The sequence below is a fragment of the Hipposideros armiger genome, unplaced genomic scaffold (assembly GCF_001890085.2).
Source record: "Hipposideros armiger isolate ML-2016 unplaced genomic scaffold, ASM189008v1 scaffold_561, whole genome shotgun sequence".
Taxonomy (NCBI): Eukaryota; Metazoa; Chordata; class Mammalia; order Chiroptera; family Hipposideridae; genus Hipposideros; species Hipposideros armiger.
This window is the reverse complement of record NW_017731911.1, coordinates 887815-893707: the sequence shown is the minus strand read 5'-3', so window position 1 is coordinate 893707 and position 5893 is coordinate 887815. Positions and strand designations below refer to the sequence as shown.

Sequence of the window (5893 nt, the reverse complement as noted above, 5' to 3'; positions counted from 1 at the left end):
AAATGGGGTGGTGGATTGGGGGAGGGGGTTGTCACTTCGAGGGGTAAAAAGTGTAACTACTGCACTGTGTTGTACAGCTGAAACTAATTCTAAAAAATGTGTATTTCATAATAAAAAATAATTTAATAAAAAAATTATATAAATGTCTAACCACTATTCTGCACACCTGAAAATAACATAAAATAATATTGAATGTCAACTGTAATTAGTAAATTTAAAAGGAGGGAGAAAGGGAAAGGGGAATAAGGAAGGGGAATAAGAGGTCCAATTTTCCAGGTATAAAACAAATGAGTCATGGGGATATAATGTACAGCATGGGGAATATAGTCAATAATATTGTGATAGTGTGATATAGTGTCAGATGATTGCTGGACTTACCATGGTGATCAGTTCTTTAGGTATACAAATGTTGAATAACTATGGTGTACACCTGAAACTAATATAATATTGTATGTTAGCTATGTTTTTAATAAAGATCTTAAAGAAACAAAGAATAGCCAATAAACACTAGAAAAGGTGCTCAATATCATAAATCATGAGGCAATTTATATTAGAACTACACTGAGATGATGGCATCAAAATGACTACCATTAAAAAGACAAGATCTCACTTATAACAAGCTCATAGAAACAGAGAATGGTGTTAGCCAGATTGATGGAGGCTTAGATATGGCGCCCACCTAAGTCTGCACACTGGGACGGGGGAGGGCTCAACAAAGTACTTCTGTCTGGAAGAAAACTGCCCCTCTGGCCCTCGCCCTGAAGTCAGACAATTCAGTTCCTCCCTGTATGTCCCTGGCACCTTTCAAGCTACTGCCCCAGTACTGGATCACAGAGCGAGTGAGTCCTTCAGCAAGAAAGTCCCTACATGGTCCCTTTAAGGGGAGTGCCTGGAACTCATCACCCTTCATCTCGCTCAGCCACAATCTCTGCTGGTTTTCACAGCCAGAAGTTGTGGGGACGTCTCTTTCTGGCACTGGAACCCTAGACTGGGTAGCTGATGTGGGCCTGGGACCCCTCACTCCTCAATGGGAAACCTCCGCCATACATGGGTGCAGGACTAGTCTGTTCCATATTTCCACCCCTTCTACCATCCTCAAAGTGGCTTCTTCTGTATATCCTTAGTTGCAGGACTTCTATTTAGCTAGATTTCTGGTGATTCTCAATGATGGTTGTTCTGTATTTTAGTTGTAATTTTTATGTGGCCATGAAAGGCAAGCACAGCATTTACCTACTCTGCCATCTTGACTGGAAATATATTTTCAGGCTGGCCGAGTGGCGCGATGGTTAAGAACTGGCTTGGGATGCCAGAGGGCTCCAGTTTGGATCCCACATATGAGGGCCAGTGACACTGCCCTCTACAGCTAAGATGCTAAACAATAGCTCAACCTGGAGCTGGGGTTGCCGTGAGTCGCCGGCGATGGCGTAGGCTGCAGCCTCTGCTGCAGTGGGTTGCCATGGGCTACCATGTGTAGCCAGCAGCCAGCGTGAGCAGCCAGCAGCCAGCATGAGCGGCCAGGAGCCGCAGTGAGCGGCCATCCAGAAGCCGGCGACTGATCTGCCTCGCCCAGGAAGAGCGCAATGATGGTGCCAACTTGAGCCAGTGAAGCAATGTCCTCCACAACTAGACTGAAGAACAAAAGGATAGCAACTTGTCTGTTCCCCTTCCCCCAATTCCCCAGCACTGTTCCCATCCTCCCAGTTCCCCAATAATAAAAAAAAAATCCTAAAAAAAAAAATTATACTTTAGGGGTGGCTGGGTGGCTCAGGTCGTTAAAGAGCGTGCTCTTAACAATCAGTGTGCCGGTTCCACCCCCACATGGAATGGTGGGCTGCCACCCCCACCCAACTACATTGAAAACCGCAAATGGACTTGGATCTGAGTTGCACCTTCCACAACTAAGATTGAAGGACAACTACTTGACTTGGAGCTGATGGGTCCTGGAAAAAACACACTGTTCTCCAATAAAGTTTTTTTAAAAATTACACCTTAAATATTTTATATACTGTAATATATTATATACCAAAAGTATACATATATACTAAATACTAAAGATAATACTTCAGAAATTATTTTAATAAATAAAATATCACACTGTAATTCTCATTTTAAATTTTATTAGAACTGATAACATGGAAAAAATTCATCACTTATTCAACTATGAGTGTAATTTTCTGTTTCTACAAGTTGTCTTTTACATCTCTCAAAAAAATTTTTAGGATAAACAAAAAGATTTTAGGAAGAACTGAAGTGCAGACACACGAAGTGCCAACAGGGAGCCACCCGGCAACGTGGCCTGGGGAGCTGGTAGCACCAGAGGTCAGGGCATGGACAGCCAGTGGACCAAGATGTAGCCAGGAGGAAACACGCTGTCTCTGTACCACACATGCGCACATGACTGGGAGCTTATTCACATGGCATTTTGGTACAGCAAAATGAAACGCAAGGAATCAAAAGTAAGATAATTGAAGGCAGTGAAACAAATAAAATAAAAAGATCATCAGCCAAGAATGACCCAGTGGAGAAAGCAGAGGATGGAAATAAAGGGAAACAGGGTTTTATCATGATGTAGTTCAGTCGGCTGCCTGAAATTTAACTAAAAAAATGACTGCTCTTTCTATAGAGAACTCCTCTATGTAGTTCCAGTTAAGTGAAACAAACCAGCCCCCTCCATGGTAAGGGTCTGCTATTCTTGCTTCTACTTGGGAAAATATTATTAAATATTTTCACAATTGGAATAAGAAGAAAAAACACCAATCAAAATTGTAGAAATATTTTGCATTTCACTGGCATTCATCAATCTTTTACGTTTGGTAAACATTTCCGTTATATCCTATTTCAGGAATTTTTGTACTATTAGGCATTAGGTTTGCTAAGTACTACATCAGCCTATCACTCAAATTATTTCCTTTACTTAGTTAGGGCTTTTTGCATTATCCAGTTTTCTGATAGCTTGTATAGATTATTACCTAAATTTCTCTAAAATCACCAAATTTCCATTTTGGTGTCAAAATTATTTTTATTACTTTAATTTTAATTTTAATTTCAGTCCTTGTTTATGTTTTGAGAGACCCAACCTGAAGGCACAGAATGCTTGTTTTTATGCTGTCGTTTTCCATGGTGATGACTTTATTTAAGGCTTTTATACCCTCTGATCAGAGTTATGACCTTGGTACAAGCTGTTAGGATAGCTATATGAATGAAACTATCCTCTATTTTCACCCCACTCCATTTATAATGTGAGTTCTACAAAATATTCTTGCCCAAGCTTGTAATCTGTTTTCTTGGTACCTGGTTACAATTAGTACTACTTCAAATAATCACCCTTTTACTTAAAGTACAGACTTTGGTGTATTTTGAGATGAACATTCCCTGGTTTTACTTTATCAACAGTTTTCTCATTGCTAACGTTGATTGGTTTAATTGTCACAAACTTAATTTAAGAAATATCACTTTACTGTGGTTCCATTCGTCAGCTGGAAATGTTGTTTCATTCCCTTACAATTCATAATTTTGAGCAAGCTGCAAATCCTATATGAATAATAATTTATTAATATTGTAACAATTTAGTTTTAACAGTTTAATCAAAACTTACAACTACAATAAGAATCTAATTTTTTAAATGAAAAAGAATGATACTCAGGACATATAAAAAAATTAACTGGGGCTGGCCGAGTGACGCGTTGGTTAAGAGTTGGCTTGGGAGCACCAGCTCTGAGCAGCAGGGACGCGGTTCGGATCCCACATGAGGGCCAGTGATGCTGCGCCCTCTACAGCTAAGATGGTGAACAACAGCTCGACCTGGAGCTAGGCTGCCGTGAATCGCCTGCGATGGCGTAGGCTGCAGCCCCTGCTGCAGTGGGCTGCCATAAGCTACCGTGAATGGCCAGCAGCCAGTGTGAGCAGCAGGCAGCCAGTGTGAGCTGCCATGAGCTGCCACGAACAGCCGTCCAATGGCTGGCAACCAATCTGCCTCAGCCGGGAAGAGTGCAATGATCACAATACCAACATGGGCCAGTGAAGCGATGTCCTCCACAACTAGACTGAAGAAGAAAAGGACAGCAACTTGTCTGTTTCCCTACCGCAATTCCCCAATAAAATCTTTAAAAAAAAAAAAGTGAGGTTTAGGGGCAGGACTATTTCCAGTACCAAAAGGCTTTAGTTTGGCTTAAGCTAGCTCATGGCCGTCCCCATCTTCAAAGCCAGCAACAGCAGATCAAGTTTTTCTGATGCTTTGAATCTCCCTGAAGTCCCTCTGCCTCATCTGCCTATTTCCCACTCCACACACACATACTCACGTATATACACAGGCCATCCTGCCTATTCAAGGAATGCCCCCTCCTTGCTTTATCATCCATGAGTTTACGATTCAAATTTTTATTTTTGAACAGCATTAAAAAGTTTAATTTTTTTGGTTATGAAAAGCATAAGGAAAACAAATATGAACCCCATTTTCTCATTATTTCATAGTCTCTCTCCTCAGAGGAAACTACAGTTAAAATTCTGTTTTCATCTTTTGATACAAATATAGTACATATACATTGCTCCATTCTTAATTATGAAATGTAAAACATATTCAGAGCTGTGCACAGAACAAAATGGACAGCTCAGTGGTTCTTCTAGAGCAAATATCTGTGTAACCACCACCCAGGCCAAGAATACTGCCAGCACCCCAGAAGCCATTTCCATCTCCCCTCTCTGCTCCCCTAAGGTAGTACTACCCTGACCTGCATGATAATCAGGTCCTTGTTTTTCTCTATAGGTTTACCATCTAAGCACGTACTCTTATTAAACACTGTAGTTCTATTTTCTCTGGTTTTGAAATATATGTAAATAGAACAATATAGAATGGATTCTCCGATGTCTGACCTCTTTGGATCAACATGAGATTTATCCAGGTTGTTGCACGTGTGAGATGTTTGTTCTTTTCCATTGCTGAGCACTATTTTATTGTGTGAATATTCCACAATTTATCGACTCTTCTGTTGATAGATGTTTGAGTTGTTACCAGTTTTGACCTGCTAATAATACACACTAATTCTCTTCTTTTTTTCCCCCAAATTTGTTCAGATAAAACTAAAGTACACTTGCCTGCATATAACTAAAGTGTACAACTTTATGAGTTTTGACACATGTGAAAACCATCACAGCAGTCAGGAAAGTGAACACACCCATCACCTCCTTATGTCCTTTCGGATGGATGGATGGAGTTGGTCTACAAAGAAGAAATGAAGGAAGGAAACCCACATGATGGATGAAATGGATGGATGAATAACTAGAAGGAGCCTCACACGATATAGTTTCTTCTCACCATTTTGGATACACATCCCTGGATACCTTCTAAAAATAGATGTTACAGAGGCAGTTCATGTATCAGCTGACTCTAAGGGCCCATTTTGGTGCTTAGTCAGCCTGCTGATCCTGGAAACTTGACTGGAGGTTGAGAAATGATAGGCACGCCTGCTTTGTGTCTTAAGCAGAAGCCCCTGAATGCGCCACTATGGCCAGCTAAACACAGGTCAGATGGCTAGGACTGACTCTTGAACTTCTCCTAGTCGATGATCAGAACTAACCACTTGGCCAACACTTTATGAGTCACACCAGAGTGTAACACAAAGGAGAGGTCAGTGGTTTCTCAGGGGGTTAGCAAACCTCATCTGAACTGCCTATGACAAGTTTCTCAAGTTTCCAGACTGCAAGAGGGACGGAGCTTCCCCTCAGGCCTGTGCTTTCAGAAATTCGTTTATTTTTTTTTTTTCAGTTACGGTTAACATTCAGTAGTATTTCATATTATTTTCAGGTGTACAGCATAGTGGTTAGACATTTATATAATTTATGCAGCAATTCCCCAATTACACCGACCTAACACTATACATAGTTGTTGCAACATTAT

The 5893-nt window shown here is 40.7% G+C and overlaps 1 pseudogene; it reads left to right on the top strand.

Annotated features, from left to right (window-relative positions):
- Positions 1-2604: 2604 nt before the first annotated feature.
- Positions 2605-3554, top strand: LOC109371315 (probable G-protein coupled receptor 160; annotated as a pseudogene).
- Positions 3555-5893: the final 2339 nt, after the last annotated feature.